Source organism: Felis catus, chromosome A1 (genome assembly GCF_018350175.1).
Source record: "Felis catus isolate Fca126 chromosome A1, F.catus_Fca126_mat1.0, whole genome shotgun sequence".
In the NCBI taxonomy this organism is placed as follows: Eukaryota; Metazoa; Chordata; class Mammalia; order Carnivora; family Felidae; genus Felis; species Felis catus.
This window is the reverse complement of record NC_058368.1, coordinates 22,625,339-22,650,621: the sequence shown is the minus strand read 5'-3', so window position 1 is coordinate 22,650,621 and position 25,283 is coordinate 22,625,339. Positions and strand designations below refer to the sequence as shown.

The window sequence follows — 25,283 nt, the reverse complement described above, 5'->3', positions numbered from 1 at the left end:
TTTAGTTTGATCTCCACTGTTGTGTCCATACAGTGTGGATTGCTTGATGATCATTTTTTTTCCCATTAGAGCATAAATTGTTTCTACATTGCTGTAAATTCTTCATAATGGTAATTTTAAATTGCTGGATATTGTTGCATTGAGGAGATTTGCTACATCTCACTCAAGCATTCCATTGCTTTTGGCCATAGAGCATCTTTCTTATTTTTTATATACGGGGACATTTAATGTTTATTTTTTGAGAGAGCGAGAGGCAGAGAGGGAGACAGAGGACCCGAAGTGGGCTCTGCGCTGACAGCAGAGAGCCCACGTGGGGCTTAAACTCACAAACCATGAAATCATGACCTGAGCTGAAGTCAGACGCTTAACCAACTGAGCCACCTAGGCACCCTGCAACTGGGTCATTTTATTATGTAAAATGTATCTTTTTCCCATTCAGGGGAGAGGCAATATATTGGGGGAGAGGAAGTTAAATTTGAGAATGTAGGTGTCAGTGGTTTTACTTGGAGGTAGAAAGAGAGAGAGTGTGTGTGTGTTTGAGAGCATATGTGTATAATCTGTTTATTACCTCTTTGGGACCTGATTCAGTGGTTTAGCTGCACATTCAGCCAAAATCACCTGATTCTGAGGCAATTAAAAAGTATCCCTAAAATAACTAAAACCTAGATTTTAGAGGTAAGCCAGTCATGTGTAGTAGTCTTTTGTTTTGTTTTGGTTTGTTTTTCAAAAATTTCCCAGATTGTTCTAATGGGTGGCCAGCAAAATCATAGCTGACATAGCTCATTTGAAACATTTTCCTGTCTCTGACCCATGCCTGAGATCAATATGTATTAAGGGAAGGAGAGGTACAATTTCAGGCAAGCCACCCAGATCTTTCTTTTAATACTATATTAATAATGCAGAAGTAATTTGTGGGAAACATAAAATGAACAAAACCTCTAGAAATTTCTATCATCCACCTCACCCACATAAACTCTTAAGATGAGAAGCTATTTATGAATTTCAACTTACTAATGCTATAAAGACATGGATTTTTTTCCAGTGCATTGGTTAAAAGTTAGGGAGGTTGGGGCTCCAGAATGTTCCAAATGAATAAAAATTAAGCCCAGCATCTGTTTGCATTCTGCCTTCCTACCCACCTGGGGTTATCAGGGTACAAGACAACATAAATAACACCTGTTCTGGAAGAAAAATAACATATTTTTGCAATGTTCTCATTGCTCTGTGTCAGGATCACCGTGGGCATTTTTAGTATCTCATGTGTATTCTGGATTCAGAGACTCCCATTTTTCAAGTTTGTCTTACACACCAGACTTGGGAGGCACACTCGTCCTCCAAGGCTAAGCCTGGAAGATAAAAGCCTAACAAGAGCTTGTACAGTTACCCAGTGGGCTCTCCTTAACATAGCAGCCAAAGAGAGAAAGACAAACATTTGTCTGGGTTGCTCAGCTTTGCCATTGCACCTTATCAAATTTATGTCAGAACCTCCAGCACCATATCTGTGCTAGGGCCACTGGGGGCACTGACCACTGCCTTCTTTGTATTGGAGTTAGTTATGTGCAGGTCTCAACCCTTCTACTGACCAAGAATGCCCGAGGATGGAGTCCTTGCAGAAAACCTAGTACATGAGCTCTGTTAAGAATAGATGAGAAGGTAGGGGAGCCTGGGTGGCTCAGTCAGTTGAGCATTTGACTTCGGCTCGGGTCATGATCTCACAGTTGGTGAGTTCCAGTCCCACATCGGGCTTTGCTCTAACAGTGCCAGGCCTGCTTCTGATTCTGTCTCCCTCTCTCTATCCCTCCCCACTCAAGCTCTCTGTCTCTCTCAAAAATAAATGAAATTAAAGACTAGATGGGAAGGCATAAATATATTAATTCATTAATGAATGTGGAGTTTAGCTAATAGCTTATGTTTATCTCTGTTGAACTATTAACCTCTTTATATCATTAACTGACCCATGGAGAAAACGGTACAAGGTTTGAGAGTATTTAAAGCAAAACTTCTTCCTATCGGATAGATGACTTAGTGGCAGTGTAGGCTGATGCCCTTGACAAGGGAGCTAGTAGAAGCTGGAGCAGTGAGTGGGAACCAAAGCATCTCAAAAGTTGGAAGGGTCCTTGAGAAGAGCCAGGGTCAGGAAAGTAAACTTTTTGTTTCTCTGGTGTTTTGAAGAGAGGTTTCAAGGAAAAGGGGAAGGAGATTTGAAGAGAACTAGAAGGAAAAAGAGAGGGGAAGGGAGGGAGGACAGGACAGGGGTGGGGGTGGGGGATAGACAGAAGAATTAAGTGGAGGGAAAGCGGGGAGCACAGCCTCTTTGCTCCAGGGGTTTAAAGATTAATTAAGCTGGAAGAATTTAAAAGGATCCAGTATACATACCTTTATTGTACATTATAAAAACAAGAATTTTTTTATCATTAAAAAAAAAAACAATTTCCCGTCTTTGCATGTTTAGTACAGAACACATGATGGTCTACAGAGTACGTGGGGGCATTGCCGATTCTTTAAAGGATGTTGGTTTCATTGTATTTTGAGTTTTACCTTAACGATAACTTTGTTCTCTTATAAATTCTCTGAGAGGATTAAAGTCCGTTTTCCTGGCAGACACAAATCCCTACGGGGAACTTGGCACAAAGTGAGAAAAACGACTGTCAGCCCTCAGAGATACAGTGTCCCTTTCTACAGTGTTTAGAACAGAGCACTATTTGGGTTCTTTCTGTCAATACCCCTCTACCCCCATGCCACTGATTCTGTATGCCTGTCCCCAGAGCCTAGATTGAATTTAAGAAGTGGAAAGTTGGTGAGGAAAAATGTGCAAACGTCATTTTGTTACAAAAGACCATCGGGATTCTTTTCCTTAGAAGCTATTTATTGTGAGACATAAAATGAGGGAGGTGAATAATACCTTCATTAGCTCATTCAGTGGTCATTTATTTGAGCATGTTTATGTGCCACAAGCCGTGCTAGGGCCTGAGGATACAGTGGTAAACAAGTGAGGCTTCCTCCTGCCGTTAGTGGTGACCACTCTGGTGGGTGGGGATAGACAGGAGCTATGGCTGGCCCATGGGGTAGGTGCTGGGACAGAAAGCCCATGAGGCAGCAGGGCCAGGTGGGGCAGTAGCCAGCCAAGACCTCCAGGGGGCAGAGAAGGCTTTTTCTGGAAGAAATGATGTCATAAAGAAACCTGAGATTGGGTAAAAGATGGCCAGGTGATGAGCTGGAGCTCAGAGTGAATAGGCAACAGAAAGCCAGGTGTGTTGGGGGCATTGAAATAAGTTCCACGAGGCTGGAATGGACTTTACTGAGGGGAGTGGAATGGAGAGAATATGCCAGATGACAAGATCCATATTGTGATGTGCCTGGAGTTGAACTTGATTCTGATGTGATGGTGATAAACAGAAGAGTAATATGGTCAGATATGCCTTTTGGAAAGGTCACTCTGGCCACTGTGTAGAGAATGAACTGAGAACAGCAAGAGTGGGGGCAGGGAGCCATTCAGGAGACTGTGTCCTTTGTGCAGATGAGAGATGACAACCTGTACTGGGACCGCCATCAGCTCCTCTGTAATGTCTATACCAGAGCATAGACGGGAGGGTAATGAGTCCAGGCCTGCCTTGGAGAAGACACTGGACAGCAGGACAGGCCAGGGGAGGAGGAAAGCCCGTGGTTTGCTCTGGCTCCTCTCCTCATTAGGCTACGGGTGTCCACTGCCCCCGTGCCACTGGCAGCTTTCTAGGGCACCTTCCTGGGCCATTACCTTGGCTTTCCATTTTTCCATACATATCAAAACACACCTATTTGTTATCAATTATCTATTTGTTATTTTTATTTATCTATTTGTTATCAATTTGTTATCTATTTGTTATCAATTATCCCACATCCGGCATACTAAAAAGTTCTCAGGCTTTTCTTCCCTTGGCAACAGGCAGAGTTGCATTAGTCATGACACTGCATTGACTGTGCCAGGCTCAGGGCAGCTTCGTGTCGGAGGCTTTCTTTCACCTGTGTTGCCTCCTGGTCTTCTGGATAACTCTGAGAGGTAGAGTACTTGCTAATGTTCACACAGTTAGCAAGGGGTAGAGCTGGGATTTGGATCCTGTTGCAATTTGAAGTTTTTCTATGACATCACAATGCCTCGATATCATTCCAGGAAACAAGGAACATTTAACAAGCTCCCTTTGTAAATGATTTCTTGGCTCTAAGGAGTGAATTTGATGGTGAAATATGAGATGCCTCGGTAGGAGGGAAGAGAAAGAGAGGGAGTTTTAATTTTGAACGAGTGGGCTTTGAGGGAGCCTCTGAGTCATGGCTCTTAGGCACTTTCATTGCAGGCAAGGAAAGTCCCTAATGCTGACACAGTCATGAGGAAATTATTGGACTGAGTTGGGCAATGGCTTCTGAGATGACACTTGCTGGCTTCTGTCTTTCTTCTGTCTTTGCAACTCGAAGACTGGAGAACCAGAGACAGATGCAAAGTGGCCCTGCGGCCTTCCTGAGGCCAGGAACTGGGCAAATCACAGAGACCACCATTCTTCCTGCATACACTGGTGAAGGGCATTTGGGGACAAAAATTTGTCAAGGTATTTTTATAAAATTAAATCCACAATCCGTGTCATAGAATTATTACATTATTAACATTATTACTAACAAAGAGCTGAGAAAAGTTATAAGAGCCAGAGAAAAGATAGCACGTAGTCAAAATAATGCTTAAAAAAATGAAGTTATATGTTTAAGGAGCCCAGAGTAGTCCCTGTGTGTTCGGGGTTCTTTGTGTTCAATTTGTCTTTGTTTGTTGTACTGGCTGAGTGTTACTGGTTAGGAAGAACATGGAAGAAAAACTAGCTTTGGGAGAATAGTAGAGAATGAAACAAGGAAATTAAGCAAAGACAGAGGTGGAAGGAGGACGTCAGAGATAGTGCCACACATCTCACTCCTGGGGGCAGAGAGAGGCCCCTTCACATGCTCAGATGCCGACCTTCTGCTAGGCTTCAGCTCCTGCTATGCCTCTGGGGATAATTTGCTCTCTGGAAGCATTTGTACCCTCCAAATACACAATAAAGAATGAAATTGTGAAGAAAGTCCAATTTGAAGGGGCAATTATCCACAAAAGTGTCCAAAATTCATAGGCACCTTTTTGCACAGGAAAATTATCCAGAAAGGAACGTCACAGGAGAATGTATAAACAAGAGGAGAAAAGCAACCAAGCAAACAGAGGAGAAAAGCTTACCTGCAAGGGGTAGAAAAAAAGGCAACTGTTGCTCACCTCTAAGTCTGATGCTGACATCTGACCTCTGACATTTTGCCACACTAGTGCTTTCCAAATGGTCACTTTTCATCCATACAGATCTTTGCCCTAGTGGCAATTTGCTATTGCCCTAGCAATACACATTTTCTTATGGTGCTTCTTCTGTCTGTCCCTGTGCATTTGTGGCGGTGGATGTCATTTTACCACACATTTTGTGGTCTGAGCAAAGTTCCCCTTTCAGTGGGAACACAGCCAGTGTGTGCTACATATCCAGCCCCCCTCCCAAACTGGACCTAACAGTCAACAGTTCAAGAGGGCCCAGCAGCTTTAGGAAGAGCCCGGGCCAGGAAAGCTCTGGCGGCTCCCTTAAGCTCACAGGAGTCGGGAAAGGTGCTAAAAGGAGAGGAAGGCCGATGCAGACTGAAGGGCACATGTGGATCAGCGGCTGGACAAAATCACTGAAAAGTTGGCAATCCAACTGCTAGGATTTTAGGAAAATATTCTGATTAGGAAGCTTGATATCATAAGGTGCTTAGTCTTTAGAGCTAAAATAGGAAATCAAATTAATGAAATTCAAATTTTATTTTGGGGGTTTCTGAACTTTCTCTGAACATTCTGGAATTGAGTCAGCAGGCAGGTCAGGGAGACTGACCAATTCGCAGTATCCTCCTTCAGTATCCCCGTGGGTTCCTGAAGAATCTGAGGAGAGATGGCGATGGGGGGCTGGAAATTTTGGTTATAAAAGAAGCCACTTAGGGGGCATCTGGGTGGCTCAGTCAGATGAGAGACTAACTCTTGATTTTGGTTCAGATCATGATGCCAGGGTCGTGGGATTGAGCCCTGCATCAGACTCCATGATGGCATGGAGCCTGCTTGGGATTCTTTCTCCCTTTCCCTCTGCCCCTCTCCCCTGCTCACGTGCGCGCGCGCTCTCTCTCTCTCTCTCTCTCTCTCTCTCTCTCTCTTTCTCAAATAAAAAAATAAAAATAAACCACTTAGTTTAGGCAAATACAAGGGAGAAAGTGTTCCGTGCACTCGGTCACCACAGAGATCCTCTGTCTGTTGTGACGATTGCTTGTGAAAGCCTCCCCGCTCTTGCTGCAAGGGCTCACTCAGGTCTTCTCTGTATGGAACACAGGCCAGATCCAAAGACCCTTCCTCAGAGGTTTCAAGCTACTCCAGAAACCCACAACAAGCCTATGAACAACACACTGAATTTTCTGCCTGCTGAGTTCCAGGGTGAATCAGACACAGGTTGGTGGGACCTGGGAAGACAGGGCTCTGTGAGCTTTGCAACTTCCAAATGTGGAGTCCTAACTAGAGGACAAGAATTAGACAATAAAACTCTGCGTAGGCCATGGGGCAGAAACTCCAATTATCCTTCAGGGTGAATTATCAGGCCCCGGGACTCTGGCTGAAAAGTCCCTCTGGCCCCAGAGCTGTTAAGGAGAATCCCTACAGTACAGAGAAAATGAATTAGAGAATTTCCTCCTCAGGGTACTTCCAGAGCCATAAATACTATTCAACATTTACTGCTTTACAGATCTGGGTCAAGGTGCTGACTTGTCAGCTATGAGGCCTGGGGAGGTAAATGGCATTTGGAAGGCAAAGGGCATTAGCCTGGTGGTTTGCGAAGTGACTTGCACTTTGGGGCACCTTGAGGCACTTTGCGGGGAGAAAGGGAAAGGGAGGGATTGGAGCAGCAGAATGCTCCAAAGTGCTGACTCCAAGGAAAAGGGGCCTTCCTGCCCCCATTTATTCTGGAAACCTGGGGACCAGCCCAGCTCCTCAATCAAAAGATGTTGTCACCTCCATTCTTTTTGTCTGTATTTCTGTTTTGGTCTCCAAGAACTTAATTTACGTTATCCCTTTGGAAAAAATCTGAAAGTACAAAACTGTTCCCAGGAGGCCAGAAAGTATACGAAGCTTTACATGCCTTCCATGACATTTGGGGCCAGTTCCAACTATTAAGTTAGCAGTCTTGGATCTCAAGAACCAGGCACTCAATGATACGTCCCTGTTTGGGAGTCAGGGAGACATATCTGGTCAGCACTCTGGGGCCTCTGGGATTTCAAGGGACAAACATTTTGCAGACTCTTCCAATCCAGAGGGTTGCATCCTCTCTTCACAACCTCGGGGGCTCAGTCTGCGGCCCTTTGCAGTAATAACAGCTCCCACACCGTGCTTTCTCTCGTCCCAGCCCTGGCCTGGGTGCCATTTGTGCATCACCCCACTTCATCCTCACAGCAGCCCCGTGGCGGAATGACTAGTGCTATCACTGCCCCCATTTTACTGAGGAGGAATGGAGGCACAGGGAGATGAAGTTACTTGCCCAGGGTAACTCACAAAGCCAGTGAGTGAAAGAACCAGTGCTCAGTCACTGCTTCCTCCCTGCAGAGGCAACATTTCTTTTTATCCTTAAATCATCTCTCAGCCTCGCTTTTCCAGTGTGACTCATGTCCCCAGGGCCTTTTCACCTTTTAAATCATTTCTCTGGGCCCCCAATTTGAAGTTTAATCATAATAGTCAACATCGTTGAGTGCTCTCACTGTGTGAGATACTCCACCCTCCCTGTGCCATTTCCAGATGAGGAAACCGAGGCCCAGAGAAGATAAATCACTTGCACAAGATCCCCAGGCTTGTAAGTGGCAGATTTGGCTCCACGATCTTATACCAACTCCCTCCTCTGAACATTTCCATGAACTATAAAAAGAATGTCCTATTTGCTATTCCACAGTCTGCAGTAGCCCTGGGAGCTAAAATCCAAATTATACTCTAAAGTTGACAGAGGAAACAAAGGGCATTATTGTCGGGGAGTAGTGAACCGCAGGGTGGCTATTAAAGTAGAAGCTGCATGCGGTGGAGAACTACAAACCCACGGCGACATAGTGTGAGGACGTAGATGTATGAGAGGAGGAAAGGGAGAGGTCTGATGGGGCTGTGAATTCACCTGGACCATCAAATCCCACGGTTCTGTGATGGCTTAATCTCACGATGGTATACAGGTCAGGAGATGCTAACAGTTTCTAAGCATCAGTGAACAAAATCCAAGGACCGTGATGACTTTGTACATGGAGAGTAAGACACGGAGAGAATTCAAGGCACGTCATACAAAAGTAGTAGAGCTAACTCTGTCAACTGATTGGATGTAAGATATACAATAAAGAAAAATTAAAGAAAACATCCCCCAAATGGCCACCAGCTGTATTGGTTTGCTCAAGCTGCCATAACAAAATAACCACAGACCAGGAGGTTTAAATAACAAGAACTTATTTCACACAGTTCTAGGGGCTGGAAGTCCAAATCAAGGTGCTGACAAGGTAGGTTTTATTCTGAGGCCTTTCCTCTTGGCTTGTAGGTGGCCGCCATCTGACTATGTCCTCCCATGGCAGAGAGTGTTTCTTCTCCTAAGGACACTAGTCCTATTGGATCAGAACCCTACCCTGTGACCTTATTTAACATCAATTAACTCCATAAAAGCCCTGTCTCCAATACAGTCACATTTGAGGCTGGGGCTTCAACATAAAAATTTTGGGGGCACACAAACATTCAGCCCAATAACACCAGCTGAGTGGGATTGGTTTGAGAGGGAGGAGAAACCCAAGGAAGATGTGAGCAGAGACAGAGTCTCCAAATAAGTCTATCCTGTAGACAACTGGAAATGTAGGAATATGGCTTAGATTAGAAGTCAGGAAAAAACACTTAAAAATTTTCTAGTTCTCAGAGGTTTTTTCCTTTAGTTATAAAATTGAGATAATACTAACTCAGCCTATCGCACAAGATAGGCCAAGTGAAGCAAATGACATAACTGAGGAAATTTTTTTTGCAAATTATAAGTTAGAAATATGATATTTTCATATGAAAAAGACATCTGGGAGTCAGAGGCAGAGAGATGGAGTAAAGTCTTCATCGTGGGTGAGTTCTTGGGGGATTAGAGAGAGGTGAGCTGAGGATGGCTGGTGGGGCTCCAGTGGTTGTCCACAACTGGTAAAGAAGAACTAACAGTGGATTACTGAACAATCAGGAAATGGAAAACCACAAGTACCCAGGACCACAGAAGTTAGAGAAGTGGATGTTTCATAGACAAGACACGAGGAACAAATTCTACAGTGACTGAGAAGGAAGTCTGAGAGGCAGCAGTAGTACGCGCTGGTGAGAAGGCGCAGATGACCTTATCTTAGTCATGTATGATTCAGAGGGGGCTCTCAGGAGGTGGTGGGGATGGGGCAGGGCAGCTCTTGTTGTAAATTAAAAAGAGGAAGATGAAAAAGAAATGACAACAGTGAGCTCAGTAGTACAGAGAGTTAAGGTGTAACAGGACAAGCAAAACGAAAACTTGAATAGGTCACAGAATTAGTAGGAGAAGAGAGAACTGGCATTTGGTTGACCACCTGCTAGGCATAGTGAACACATTCTTTCACTTGCAACTACAGGCAAGTCCTACAGGCTTTCTTAGCCTCATTTTGAAGGTGAGGAAGCTGAAGCTCAAAGGGTAAGAGTTCTACAACTAGAATGTGGGAGAATGGGGAGTCAGAGCAGGTCTGCTACACTTCAGGCACAGTGTACATTCTAGTCTAGAGGTTCAGGTGGATGAAACAAAGAGAGGAAGAGACTGAAGTCACTGGAGGGAGGTTGGCTAAGAGTAACAATCAAGATGTCTCCAAAGAAAAGAAGACATGCATCTTCCCTCCCTGACTCAAAATCTTCCTCTGGCAATGCACCCCTTCATAACTACAGAGCTTGAGAGTGTCCTCTCCCATCTTAGCGGTAACTTTCTCGACTGCTGCACCTCTATCAGCTCCCTGTCCTTGGACTTCCACCCCACCCCTCTGGTCACTGATAACCTTGAGACTTTATCTCCACTAACTACCTGGTTTTTCAACCAGTCTTTCTCTTGGCCTCCTTGATGTTGCATTCTTGATTGGTCTCTTACGGTTTGGCCAGCCTTTGTCAATTATCTTTCCAGCTCCTGTTCTCTGCCTGCCCCTTAATTGTGGATGTCCCTGCAAGGTCCCGTCTTTGACATTCTTTTCTGTTCTCACACCCCTGTGAGGTCATCCACTTTTCTGGCTTCAGTTAGCATTAAGCACTGATGGCCCTGCTCTAGACTGCAAGGGGACAGTTCCATTTACATGTGTCACAAAAGCTTCAAACTCAAAATGTCCCAAATTGAACTCATTTTCCCCCAAACAACATCTTCCTCTTGTATTCTTTTTATTAGTGTAAGGCAACATTCTCACTGCAAATACCTGAGAAGATCCCCCCTTCCCTTGATTGGTCCCCCCTTCTATAACTGGTCCATCTGCAACTCTGGCCATCTCTCATTTTTCTTTATATCTCTTGGTCCCATCCAACTATGTCCACCCCCTCTGCCCTGGACAATCACAGGAGTGTCCTTTGCAGTCTCTCTGAACTTAAGCTTGCCTCCTTCCAAACTGCCCTCCCATCTGCTGCCAGAATCACTTGTCTAAAGTACAGATCTGCTTTCCATAATTCGAGGGCTCTCATTGCCCTCAGAGTAAAACCCAAACTCCTTAGTGTGGATGTAGGTCACTCGCAAATCACCCTCTGTTCACCTCATTCTCCCTTTCATGCTTCTCCTATACTGTATCACTTGCTGTTCCCCAAACATGCCATGTGCTATTAGCAACCAGTCTTCATATATCCTGCTCCCCTGTCTGGAACCCCTGTCCCCTTTCCCTAGTCAACCTTTCCCCCTTAGTACCCTAAAAATTCCCTTGTTCCCCAAGGCCGTTCCTATGGCATTCATTTGGATGGCCCTTCTCACCTTGCTTTATCTATTAACTTATCTGATTTAGTCAGCACCGTGGAGGTTCCTGTAGGTCTGAGACTGTATTTTCTTCTTTGTCAGATACACAGGACCCAGTATTTGTGGCTCAAGTAGAGACAGAACAGCTTTGGAACAGAGAGCTGGGAACTGGGTTTCAGCCCCATCCCACCACTAAATCACAAGTGACCTTGGGCACACACGCTATTCTACGCCTTTGCCCTCTCGTTGTTCTCCTCTGTGCAATAGCTGATGCAGAGTACCTCGGGCTGTTTGAGGACTAATTGCGTTAATATACATAAGGAGCTTTGCAGAGTGCCTACCACAGAGTAAACACAATACAGGTTGGCTGTTGCTTATTTCGAATGAACAAACATCTGTGGCTTGAGGTGGAGGTGGCTAACAGCGGAAGTGTGCTTTCCCAGAGCCCTTAGGCAGGTTTGGCCAAGGTGGGTAGCTTGAAGTGAGGGCAGGGAGGTTGCCTGATGAAATCAGACAGCCAAGGGCCTGATGTTAACTTGCCAGAAGCATTCTTAGTGTGGGAGTTAGAAGTTCCAGAGACAGTGGCCAAACAGAGGACCCAGAACGTCACCTAGTGGCAATATGGGAGGCTGCCGGCAGGCCGGTCTAGCTCTCCTGACATGGCGCTGACAGATTAGGTGCTGCTGAAAATCCCATCATGAGTTCCTTGTAAAGATGATGCAAGCAGACTGCACAGGCATTTATTCTCCAGAAGATTCTCTGTTCTTTAGAAGTTTATCACAATCTCACAGCATCCTGTTGTGTAATGCACATCCCTTTGCTGCTCTGCCGGGTATACCTACAGTCAGTGTGTCTGAGTGCCTCAGGCTTCAGGTTCTGAGACAGGTCCAGAACTGAAGGTGAGTGCAGCTGTGACACACAGTAATGCTGACTGGGGTGGGGGGGGGGCACTCTGTGACAGGGTCTAATGATCACCTGTGAATGTGTCACAAATGTATTTTTCTTTAAAAATGTGTATTTTTCTAAGGATAGATGAAAATATTTTCTGTGACGTTTTGGACAGTTGCAGCTTTGCTACAACCATGAAAACATTCTAAGCATCAATGGAAGCTATTCATCCTGGTCAGATTTATCTGGTCATGCAGCACATTTGGTTTTCTTCGTAACTAAAATATGGAATCCCCATCTGCTGCTGCTTCTCACTGTTTCTTCTTTGTTGTTGGATCACCAGTAAAGCTGCAGGAGACAAAGCCCTAATTCTTTCCTTGTTTCAAGCCCCCTCTCAGTACAGGAAGCTGTACACATGCTCTTTCTCTTCTCCTGCCAAGGCGGTGGAAATTAGGCTGTCAATTTATTTCCTAATTTTCCTTGAATTTACCTCTTCATGTATTTCTCAGCTTCCTGTCACGTACTTAATTGGTCTGGCTGATTTTACAGCCACAGATAGCAGGCATTTTTTTTTTTTTCGTTTTCCTTTTTTTTACATTCTAGTGAAAGGTTGAAGTGTGATGTGGTCAGGTATATTTTATGTGGGCAGAAAAGAACAATCAATGTTTTAAAGGACTCTCAAGAGAAAGTGTTGAGCTAAATGGAATTTTGGATCTGAGCTGGTCCCGCATTTAGCCTGTGGCTGTTAGGTAAATGAGGCTTCTAGGAAGGGTATTAGTGTATTCTCTTTCTTTAGCATTCCATGGATTAAGATGCTCTTGGACTCAAAGCTCCAGCTTCTGTAGGTATTGTCTCCCTGAAGCACAGGCTGTTTGCCAGCCATCGACCGCTCCCACTCCCCTCCAGGCCCCTATAGGACCCAGAAACAACCTCAATCTCAGGCAGAGGAATGGAAGCAATTCTGGAACTCGGTGTTACCCTTAGGCTGATCTGATCCTGACTTTGTGCCATGACTCTGAAGTTGGGCATCTTTCCTGTCCTGAAATTTTGTCTCTACCTCAATAGGGAAAATGGACCCCTGCCTTGGCATCTCTGGCCTGAGTCTCTGTGTCCAAGGCTTTGTACAGCCCTTGGGCTCTCTAAGACCCAAGATCTCAATGACGCAAGGTCTCCAGACTTAGGGCCTCCAGGACTCAAAGCCTCCAAAATCCAGGGCTTCTGGGACCCAAGGCTCTCAAGGACTCAGGGCCTCCAGGATTCAGGGCCTGCCTGCACTGGTCAGGCCTCCTCTCAGGCCCCAAACCCTCTCCTTGCACTGTGGCTTGGCTGTAAAGGGTCTTGCAGCTTACAGATGGACTTCCCCATGAATTCTGCCTTGCTTCCCAGTTGCTCAAGGAATCCCTGTTGCTAGAAGTCTGGTTTTGGTCCCCCCAAACATCTCAAGTCCCTGATGGAACATTTATTACTATCTATTGAGACATCTTGTCTGTGGTTGTACCTGCTGGCTTCCATGCTCTACCTATGAGATGGGACTTTTCTCAGCATCCATAGCTGACAGTGTCCCTGAAGGCTTGCCACACCCTAGTCAGGGAAGAGTGCAGGCTGCTTCCTAACCTTCCCAGGCTGCCCTTCTCATTGCAATTCACAAGCCATGTTAGTCTTGAGATGGGAGAAGTGGTAGTCTTCATGGTCAAAAAGTTTAAGGACTTGATTGCTTTCAAGTCCATTTTTCCTTTTTGAGATCCTTCCCTGGTCTGTTAGATATGAGATTTCCTGAAGATTCTTTCAGAATTTGGGCTCCAAAGTCAGGGTGTTTAAGACTAAAGTAGGTTCTGTATGGTCATATGGGTAGAATTCCATCCTTTCCAAAAAAAAAAATGTCATTTGTAATGGAAGCCTTCCATAGTAATTCCTCTAGCTGGTCGTATACCAGTCTTATTTACCATGTCTTGTATCTTTGTCCCCTAAGGCTCTGTTTGTTGACCCTGGTTCTAGTGCTGCACCCATCCAGAGCTGACATAATTGTGACATCTAATCCAACTTCATGCTTGCTTCATGGACTTGATTTGTGTTGACTGTACTACCTCTAGCATTTCCTGATTCAAAGTTCGATCCTTCTGTCCTGGCCTTGCAAACCAGTAGATACTTTAATTCTCTATAACATTGAATTAAGACACTATCTCCAGTTCCTCATTTTACTGTATTCCCTTTCCCAAGTCAGGCTTACAGACTTCTAGCCTCTGTGGGATGATCTTTCTGAACCATATGTACATCCTTGACCTGTCTCCTGAATTCTAGAGTGTGTGCTCCTCATCCTAGCTAATAGCCTCACCATTCTCCCTATAACCCGAGCTAGAAACCTCAGACTTGCGGTTGAGATGGATCAAAAGCAGAGAGCCATTATCCGTGTAATCATAACTAAGCCCCTACCATCTCTCAAAAATAAGATGTGGCCCTCAGCTCTGCGTATAAGAAATCTCATCTTGTCAAGAAATCAATTCACACAAGCCAAACTCACAGAGAATTCATTTTTAACCCAGAATTCTGGTTATTCTGGTTTGCACATGTATAATGGGGGGACTATACTTTCCCTTTATTGTAATCTTCCAGTTCACCATTCAAAGTCCATCGTTTCAGAAAGGACTGATGAAGCAGATGGGTTATTAGAAGGTTCCCTGGTAAGAATAGACTGAAAGCAAAGGAGTGAAGTGGAATCAAGAGATTTTCATCATAAACAGAATAATCTAAAGGTTATCAGTATTTCTGTACAGAATGCCTTTCTTGCAAATACCAACAGGAATCTACTTTTTACACTTCAAATGAATTTGAGAACTGAGGTCATCAACTCATCCTCATGGTCAGTGGGATGACAGATGTTGAAGCTAGGTCATTCCTACATTCATTCATGACAGTAAAGCAGCTGAGGAGCACTTACCCAGTGCCAACTACTCTATGAAGCTCTCTCTCTCTTTCTCTCTCTCTCTCTCTCTCTCTCTCTCTCTAATTTAATGTTTACAACAACCCCATGAAATTGATGTTATATATCCTTGTTGTGAGTTGAATTATGCCCCCCGCAAAATATATCCAAGTACTAACCCCAGGTACCTGTGAATGTGACCTTATTTGGAAATAGGATCTTTGTAGATGTAATTAGTTAAGATGAGGTCCTACTGGATTAAGATGGGCCCTAAGCCAAATGACTTGTTCTTGTAAAAAGGTCATTCCTCCCTTCCTCCCTCCCTCCTTCTTCCTTCCTTCCTTCCTTCCTTCCTTCCTTCCTTCCTTTCTTTCCTTTTCTTTCTTTCCTCTTCTTTCTTTTCTTTTCTTTTCTTTTCTTTTCTTTTCTTTTCTTTTCTTTTCTTTTCTTTTCTTTTCTTTTCTTTTCTTTTCTTTTCTTTCTTCAGAGCCCCATAGAGCCTTTAATTCCATTATGAATCTCCAAAAGAGGAATACTAGAGCTTGCAGTGTTTCTCTAACTGATTTAAACATGGAAGCCTTGTCTTTTACAGAACATCTCATGGAATTCATATTCTGTGGAAGATACTTTGGGAAGTGCTGAATTAAAGAAAAAAGGTTTTCGTTTTTTGAAATCATTTATGTGATTTCTGAGTTACACTTTCATGTAAGTGTCTGAAGGAGAATTGAAAAACATCCTTGCTGCTTCAGAAATATATTTACAAACCATCTCTTTGGATATGTTAATTTAACTAATATTTTGCCATACCTTTAGATCATTATGTGGATTCTCAGAGTCAGTGTCTTCTAGTCAAAGGCAATTGGGAACACACCTACAGTTGAACAAAGTTGGGTTTATTGACTTGTGTTAAAGGAGAATGCACATAAAGGGAAACTAGGGAATCTCAGAAAGAAGATGTTAGGAATTATAATAGGACTTATGCTTGCATCAGATAATTTGGGAGTAAGATTGAAGGAAGCAGACTTTGTAGGAACAAAAATGGTTATTAGTTCTTATAACAGACTCTGAAAAACAGAAACCCATACCATCATACTCAGACAATGAAAACATGTCCCCCCTACCCAAATCCAGCTGTTCTTTTCTAGACTTCCAGGAAGCTTCTCTCCACACACACCTCCAGTCATAGGTTGTTATGTAATATTTACAGGTGCAGTAATAAGTGTTTGTTTATTCTAGCATAAATTTCTCTTTGGCTAGTTAAGAAGAAATTAAGGACTATGTTATTATCTGTGACAACTCTGCCTCATGAATTTACATTTAAACCTAGGATTTGTCAAAAATAAAGCAAAGCCAGATACTAAAGGACAGATTTTATACTGTTGCAGTAGAGAAAAGACTCCAACATGAACTGAACTCAACTTCGATTTTTACAGAGATGAGTGGATGTTTTTAAGGAAGAATGAAGGAATGGGGGGCGGGGGGTGGTAAACAGGAGCTCAGCAGAGTCAGGGAAGTAAAAAATTGCAAATAGTGGAAACTGCATCTGAATTTGCTAACTGACACTTATGAAGTTTAGGATTCTACCCTCCCACAGAGCCTGGAGGCCAGGAGCCCTATCTTCAGGTTGGCTGGAACAAATAGTAAATTCTTTTGACATCCTTGAGTTTTTTCAGGCTCTATAATAAGGGAAGGTTATGGTCATCCTAGAGATATGACCCTGAGCTGTTAAAAAAAACCTGTTAGTCCTTTATTCAAGTCCTTACAGACCAAGGTAGAAGCCCAGTCAGGAAGAGGGCTCAGAGGAGCCTGGCTAGAGTTTGATCAAGGAGAGAGTTTTTGTCAGCTTCCAGAGAAGAAGTTGGACCCTTTAAGATTTTTGCCAAGGTCAGAGATAAGTTATGAGTAATTGTTTCCAGTTAGATTATTTCAATTCTGGTAGTTGTTGCTTGCACAGTATGCATGCCGGGGACTTAGTAATCTTTCCTGACAGTTCTCTCATAAGCCTGTGCCTGCCTCTTTCAGATGTCTCTGTGTATTCTTTTTAGGGAAACATGATTCCTGGAGGGGTGGTAGTTTTAAATATCTGATGTTCTCTAACGATGATCTTGAATACATAGGGCAGTGTGTGGCAGGTGGGTGTAAGCCTGATGTCCACATAAGAAGTAACCTGGTGGTACTGGGAATTTAAGAATCATTTATCAAAACAGGAATGAGCCTTTTTCTTTATTTGAGCATCTGTGGTGGAAAGTCACTTGAGATGGACAGATTCTCCTTCAGTGGAGTCAAACAGGTCCTGCACAGCAAGCTGGAAGGTTGTGAAAGAAAATAAAGTAGCAATTTCTATCCAAGTTAGACCAAATCTTTGTTCTTACTCCCAAAGTGTCAGGTTTTGCTGATAGGGTTGTAAGGAATTCAGCAGAAGCATTTTGTTGCTATGGGGCCAATGTACAATTTAATAAGCCTGAAATTGGGGGTTAATTATGCAAGGGAAATTTAAATATCAGAAGGGATATATAGAAGAAAATTTACCTCTTGAAGTGTTTTTTTTTGTTTTTTGTTTGCTTGTTTTTTTTTATTTTTTAAGCTTATTTATTTATTTTGAGAAAGAGAAAGTGCACATCACAAGAGCTCGCATTAGCCAAGGAGAGACAGAGAGGGGGAGAGAGAGAGAGAGAGACAGAGAGGGGGAGAGAGAGAGAGAGAGAGAGAGAATCCTAAGCAGGCTCTCCATTGTCAACACAGACACTGATGTGGGACTCCATCTCATAAACTGTGAGATCATGACCTGAGCCAAGACCAAGAGTCAGAAGCCTAATGGACTGAACCACCCAGCCACCCGTTTGCTAGTTTTTAGTTGTTAAATTTTGTCAGTAATCAGTTAAATTCAGAACAGTGGCTATGGCCTAAGAAAAAACAACCCAGAGAATTTTGTTTTCTCTTAAGTGGCAAAGACTATAATAGGTCAAAGGATGAAGATAAGGGAGATTACATTAGTTAATATGGTAAAAGTACAATGATGAACAAGATGACTAGTAAAGGGAAAGAAGAGGGTGCTAAAGAATTAGAAAATTTTGTTCTGTCTTGTGTGAAAGCCATCTGCTTCTGCAGTCAGTATTTGTTTCACTGCTTTGGGCAGAAGTTTCCCACTTCTGTAAATCAACAACTTCTGGAGAATTTCTAAAAATCTTCAGTTTGAGGTCTTTCTTTTTTTAAAAAAAAATTTTTTTTTAACGTTTATTTATTTTTGAGACAGAGAGAGACAGAGCATGAACAGGGGAGGGGCAGAGAGAGAGGGAGACATAGAATCTGAAACAGGCTCCAGGCTCTGAGCTGTCAGCACAGAGCCCGACGCGGGGCTCGAACTCACGGACTGTGAGATCATGACCTGAGCTGAAGTCGGACGCTTAACCAACTGAGCCACCCAGGCACCCCGGGTTTGAGGTCTTTCAAAGGAATGGACTTCCAGTAGTTGGGGGGGGGGGGGGAGTTCTGAATGTCTTTTTACTTGGGAGACATGAGTCCAAAAATTAAAATATTGGACTGTTAATACAATGTCAGTTGTTAAAGATAACAATAGGGTATTTTCCATCTGGGATCAAGAAAAGTTTTTCTCTGAGGTCTTTTCCAGAAGACCAAATATCTAGGTTTCTGATCAGAGACTGCTTTGGAGAATACTTTGGAAATGCAGCTTTCCTATAGTCATCACGTTAGATGGCAATAGGATAGGATCAAAGATTGGAAGTAATTCCCAAATGCTCAAGGCAGCTTGTTATATACTCAGGAGGAGATACTTTGTTGGTTCTAGAGGGGACTGATCTCATTGTCTGCAATCAAGGCCAATGGAAATACTTCAACCATTAGAAGTTTGAGGATTTTAGAATTCCATTAGTTGTTACTTTCCCTGTTGTCCGTGGATAAGGAGTATTGTTTCTAAGTAAAGGGTAAAGCTTTACAGTTCTTTGATGACTATGTCAGTGAAATGTGTGTCTCTTACTGAAGAGACAGGTTGGGATTCCCAAATTAAGCAATTTTTTTTTCTACCATACAGCCAGAGCTCTCTAGCAAAGAAAAGCCTTAACACACTCTGAGAATAAACAATAACCAGAACACATTCACAGATCTTCTGGGGATGTTCAAAGGAGCCTTGGGGCTGTTGTTGTCCATGTTGTACCTTTACAGACTTGCTAGAATTGTGTTGATGGCAGGTAGGGCACGCATTAGAATGTCCTTAGCGAGGGGGGAAGAAGATGGTGGCGTAGGAGGAGGCTGGGCTCACCGCGCGTCCTGCTGATCACTTAGATTCCACCTACACCTGCCTAAATAACCCAGAAAACCGCCAGAGGATTAGCAGAACGGAGTCTCCGGAGCCAAGCGCAGATGAGAGGCCCACGGAAGAGGGTAGGAAGGGCGGCGAGGCGGTGCACACTCCACGGACTGGCGGGAGGGAGCCGGGGCGGAGGGGCGGCTCACCAGCCAAGCAGAGCCCCTGAGTCTGGCTGGCAAAAGCGGAGGGGCCCGACGGACAGAGTGTGTTCGGACAGCAAGCGCGACTTAGCGTCTGGGAGGTCATAAGTTAACAGCTCTGCTCAGAAAGCGGGAAGGCTGGAGGACAAAGGGAGGGAGAGCTGCTGAGCCCCCGGACGACAGAGCTCAGTTTGGTGGGGAACAAAGGCGCTCGCCAGCGCCATCTCCCTCGCCTATCCCCCAGCCAAAATCCCAAAGGGAACCAGTTCCTGCCAGGGAACTTGCTCGCTCCGCGCAAACACCCAACTCTGTGCTTCTGCGGAGCCAAAGCTCAGGCAGCAGATCTGACTCCCTCCTGCTGCCACAGGGCCCCTCCTGAAGTGGATCACCTAAGGAGAAGCGAGCTAAGCCTCCCCCTCCTGCCCCCGTGCACCTTGCCTACCTACCCCAGCTAATACGCCAGATCCCCAGCATCACAAGCCTGGCAGTGTGCAAGTAGCCCAGACAGGCCACGCCATCCCACAGTGAATACCGCCCCTAGGAGAGGGGAAGAGAAGGCACACACCAGTCTGTGGCCTGTGGCCACAGCGGTGGGCTGGGGGCAGACATCAGGACTGACTGCGACCCCGCCCACCAACTCATTATACACCACCGCACAGGGGAAGTGCCCTGCAGGTTCTCACCACTCCAGGGACTATCCAAAATGACCAAACGGAAGAATTCCCCTCAAAAGAATCTCCAGGAAATAACAACAGATAATGAACTGATCAAAAAGGATTTAAATGATATAACAGAAAGTGAATTTAAAATAATAGTCATAAAATTAATCGCTGGGCTTGAAAACAGTATAGAGGACAGCAGAGAATCTCTTGCTACAGAGATCAAGGGACTAAGGAACAGTCACAAGGAGCTGAAAAACGCTTTAAACGAAATGCAAAACAAAATGGAAACCACGACGGCTCGGATTGAAGAGGCAGAGGAGAGAATAGGTGAACTAGAAGATAAAGTTATGGAAAAAGAGGAAGCTGAGAAAAAGAGAGATAAAAAAATCCAGGAGTATGAGGGGAAAATTAGAGAACTGAGTGATACACTAAAAAGAAATAATATACGCATAATTGGTATCCCAGAGGAGGAAGAGAGAGGGAAAGGTGCTGAAGGGGTACTTGAAGAAATAATAGCTGAGAACTTCCCTGAACTGGGGAAGGAAAAAGGCATTGAAATCCAAGAGGCACAGAGAACTCCCTTCAGACGTAACTTGAATCGATCTTCTGCACGACATATCATAGTGAAACTGGCAAAATACAAGGATAAAGACAAAATTCTGAAAGCAGCAAGGGATAAACGTGCCCTCACATATAAAGGGAAACCTATAAGACTCGTGACTGATCTCTCTTTTGAAACTTGGCAGGCCAGAAAGGATTGGCACGAGATCATCAGTGTGCTAAACAGAAAAAATATGCAGCCGAGAATCCTTTATCCAGCAAGTCTGTCATTTAGAATAGAAGGAGAGATAAAGGTATTCCCAAACAAGCAAAAACTGAAGGAATTCGTCATCACTAAACCAGCCCTACAAGAGATCCTAAGGGGGATCCTGTGAGACAAAGTACCAGAAACATCACTACAAACATGAAACCTACAGACATCACAATGACTCTAAACACATATCTTTCTATAATAACACTGAACGTAAATGGACTAAATGCGCCAACCAAAAGACACAGGGTATCAGAATGGATAAAAAAACAAGACCCATCTATTTGCTGTCTACAAGAGACTCATTTTAGATCTGAGGACACCTTTAGATTGAGAGTGAGGGGATGGAGAACTATTTATCATGCTACTGGAAGCCAAAAGAAAGCTGGAGTAGCCATACTTATATCAGACAAACTAGACTTTAAATTAAAGGCTGTAACAAGAGATGAAGAAGGGCATTATATAATAGTTACAGGGTCTATCCATCAGGAAGAGCTAACAATTATAAATGTCTATGCACCAAATATCGGAGCCCCCAAATATATAAAACAATTACTCATAAACATAAGCAACCTTATTGATAAGAATGTGGTAATTGCAGGGGACTTTAACACCCCACTTACAGAAATGGATAGATCATCTAGACACATGGTCAATAAAGAAACAAGGGCCCTGAATGAGACATTAGATCAGATGGACTTGACAGATATATTTAGAACTCTGCATCCCAAAGCAACAGAATATACTTTCTTCTCGAGTGCACATGGAACATTCTCCAAGATAGATCATATACTGGGTCACAAAACAGCCCTTCATAAGTTTACAAGAATTGAAATTATACCATGCATACTTTCAGACCACAATGCTATGAAGCTTGAAATCAACCACAGGAAAAAGTCTGGAAAACCTCCAAAAGCATGGAGGTTAAAGAACACCCTACTAAAGAATGAATAGGTCAACCAGGCAATTAGAGAAGAAATTAAAAAATATATGGAAACAAACGAAAATGAAAATACAACAATCCAAATGCTTTGGGACGCAGCGAAGGCAGTCCTGAGAGGAAAATACATTGCAATCCAGGCCTATCTCAAGAAACAAGAAAAATCCCAAATACAAAATCTAACAGCACACCTAAAGGAAATAGAAGCAGAACAGTAAAGGCAGCCTAAACCCAGAAGAACAAGAGAAATAATAAAGATCAGAGCAGAAATAAACAATATAGAATCTAAAAAAACTGTAGAGCAGATCAACGAAACCAAGAGTTGGTTTTTTGAAAAAATAAACAAAATTGATAAACCTCTAGCCAGGCTTCTCAAAAAGAAAAGGGAGGTGACCCAAATAGATAAAATCATGAATGAAAATGGAATTATTACAACCAATCCCTCAGAGATACAAACAATTATCAGGGAATACTATGAAAAAGTATATGCCAACAAATTGGACAACCTGGAAGAAATGGACAAATTCCTGAACACCCACACTCTTCCAAAACTCAATCAGGAGGAAATAGAAAGCTTGAACAGACCCATAACCAGCGAAGAAATTGAATCGGTTATCAAAAATCTCCCAACAAACCAGATGGCTTCCCAGGGGAGTTCTACCAGACGTTTAAAGCAGAGATAATACCTATCCTTCTCAAGCTATTCCAAGAAATAGAAAGGGAAGGAAAACTTCCAGACTCATTCTATGAAGCCAGTATTACTCTGATTCCTAAACCAGACAGAGACCCAGTAAAAAAAGAGAACTACAGGCCAATATCCCTGATGAATATGGATGCAAAAATTCTCAATAAGATACTAGCAAATCGAATTCAACGGCATATAAAAAGAATTATTCACCATGATCAAGTGGGATTCATTCCTGGGATGCAGGGCTGGTTCAACATTCGCAAATCAATCAACGTGATACATCACATTAACAAAAAAAAAGAGAAGAACCATATGATCCTGTCAATCGATGCAGAAAAGGCCTTTGACAAAATCCAGCACCCTTTCTTAATAAAAACCCTTGAGAAAGTCGGGATAGAAGGAACATACTTAAAGATCATAAAAGCCATTTATGAAAGGCCCACAGCTAACATCATCCTCAATGGGGAAAAACTGAGAGCTTTTTCCCTGAGATCAGGAACACGACAGGGATGCCCACTCTCACCACTGTTGTTTAACATAGTGCTGGAAGTTCTAGCATCAGCAATCAGACAACAAAAGGAAATCAAAGGCATCAAAATTGGCAAAGATGAAGTCAAGCTTTCACTTTTTGCAGATGACATGATATTATACATGGAAAATCCGATAGACTCCACCAAAAGTCTGCTAGAACTGATACATGAATTCAGCAAAGTTGCAGGATACAAAATCAATGTACAGAAATCAGTTGCATTCTTATACACTAACAATGAGGCAACAGAAAGACAAAGAAACTGATCCCATTCACAACTGCACCAAGAAGCATAAAATACCTAGGAATAAATCTAACCAAAGATGTAAAAGATCTGTATGCTGAAAACTATAGAAAGCTTATGAAGGTAATTGAAGAAGATATAAAGAAATGGAAAGACATTCCCTGCTCATGGATTGGAAGAATAAATATTGTCAAAATGTCAATACTACCCAAAGCTATCTACACATTCAATGCAATCCCAATCAAAATTGCACCAGCATTCTTCTCGAAACTAGAACAAGCAATCCTAAAATTCATATGGAACCACAAAAGGCCCCGAATAGCCAAAGTAATTTTGAAGAAGAAGACCAAAGCAGGAGGCATCACAATCCCAGACTTTAGCCTCTACTACAAAGCTGTCATCATCAAGACAGCATGGTATTGGCACAAAAACAGACAAATAGACCAATGGAATAGAATAGAAACCCCAGAACTAGACCCACAAACGTATGGCCAACTCATCTTTGACAAAGCAGGAAAGAACATCCAAAGGAAAAAAGACAGTCTCTTTAACAAATGGTGCTGAGACAACTGGACAGCAACATGCAGAAGGTTGAAACTAGACCACTTTCTCACACCATTCACAAAAATAAACTCAAAATGGATAAAGGACCTGAATGTGAGACAGGAAACCATCAAAACCTTAGAGGAGAAAGCAGGAAAAGACCTCTCTGACCTCAGCCACAGCAATCTCTTACTCGACACATCCCCAAAGGCAAGGGAATTAAAAGCAAAAGTGAATTACTGGGACCTTATGAAGATAAAAAGCTTCTGCACAGCAAAGGAAACAACCAACAAAACTAAAAGGCAACCAACGGAATGGGAAAAGATATTCACAAATGACATATTGGACAAAGGGCTAGTATCCAAAATCTATAAAGAGCTCACCAAACTCCACACCCGAAAAACAAATAACCCAGTGAAGAAATGGGCAGAAAACATGAATAGACACTTCTCTAAAGAAGACATCCGGATGGCCAACAGGCACATGAAAAGATGTTCAACGTCGCTCCTTATCAGGGAAATACAAATCAAAACCACACTCAGATATCACCTCACGCCAGTCAGAGTGGCCAAAATGAACAAATCAGGAGACTCTAGATGCTGGAGAGGATGTGGAGAAACGGGAATCCTCTTGCACTGTTGGTGGGAATGCAAATTGGTGCAGCCGCTCTGGAAAGCAGTGTGGAGGTTCCTCAGAAAATTAAAAATAGACCTACCCTATGACCCAGCAATAGCACTGCTAGGAATTTATCCAAGGGATAGAGGAGTGCTGATGCATAGGGGCACTTGTACCCCAATGTTTATAGCAGCACTCTCAACAATAGCCAAATTATGGAAAGAGCCTAAATGTCCATCAACTGATGAATGGATAAAGAAATTGTGGTTTATATACACAATGGAATACTACGTGGCAATGAGAAAGAATGAAATATGGCCATTTGTAGCAACGTGGATGGAACTGGAGAGTGTGATGCTAAGTGAAATAAGCCATACAGAGAAAGACAGATACCATATGGTTTCACTCTTATGTGGATCCTAAGAAACTTAACAGAAACCCATGGGGGAAGGGAAGGAAAAAAAAAAAGAGGTTAGAGTGGGAGAGAGCCAAAACATAAGAGACTGTTAAAAACTGAGAACAAACTGAGGGTTGATGGGGGGTGGGAGGAGGGGGGTGGGTGATGGGTATTGAGGAGGGCACCTTTTGGGATGAGCACTGGGTGTTGTATGGAAACCAATTTGACAATGTTTTGGGATGAGCACTGGGTGTTGTATGGAAACCAATTTGACAATAAATTTCATATATTAAAAAAAAAAAATGTCCTTAGCAATAGCCTTCAAATTCCCTGCCAGTGTTGGTTCAATATCATTGCCAGTTTATCTCTGCCATTGTAGGTAAATCATGAAATGGGCTTGCTAAACTCTACTTTTATTATGGCTTTCTTTCTCTTTGGGTAAGAGCAAGACATCTCAAGGTTCTTTGATTCATTGTCTACTTTATAGGGAGTCTTGTAGTGTCAGGAAATCTCTATTTCTAAACTATTTTGAATTCATGGATGGATCCAAAATCATATTCCATGTATAAGTAT

General features: G+C 43.2%; 1 protein-coding gene across 6 annotated transcripts in view; it reads left to right on the top strand.

The window, feature by feature from the left end:
* The window catches only part of CYSLTR2 (cysteinyl leukotriene receptor 2), a 92,806-nt gene that overhangs the window by 55,181 nt on the left and 12,342 nt on the right, over positions 1-25,283 (top strand). For 2 of the 6 annotated variants that reach the window (XM_045052855.1, XM_045052870.1), the window contains one exon: positions 6,381-6,496. The exons of the other annotated variants lie outside the window; for them this stretch is intronic. The gene's annotated coding sequence lies outside the window, so the exon portion shown is untranslated. The remainder of the gene's footprint in view (positions 1-6,380; positions 6,497-25,283) is intronic. 6 annotated transcript variants of the gene reach the window in all.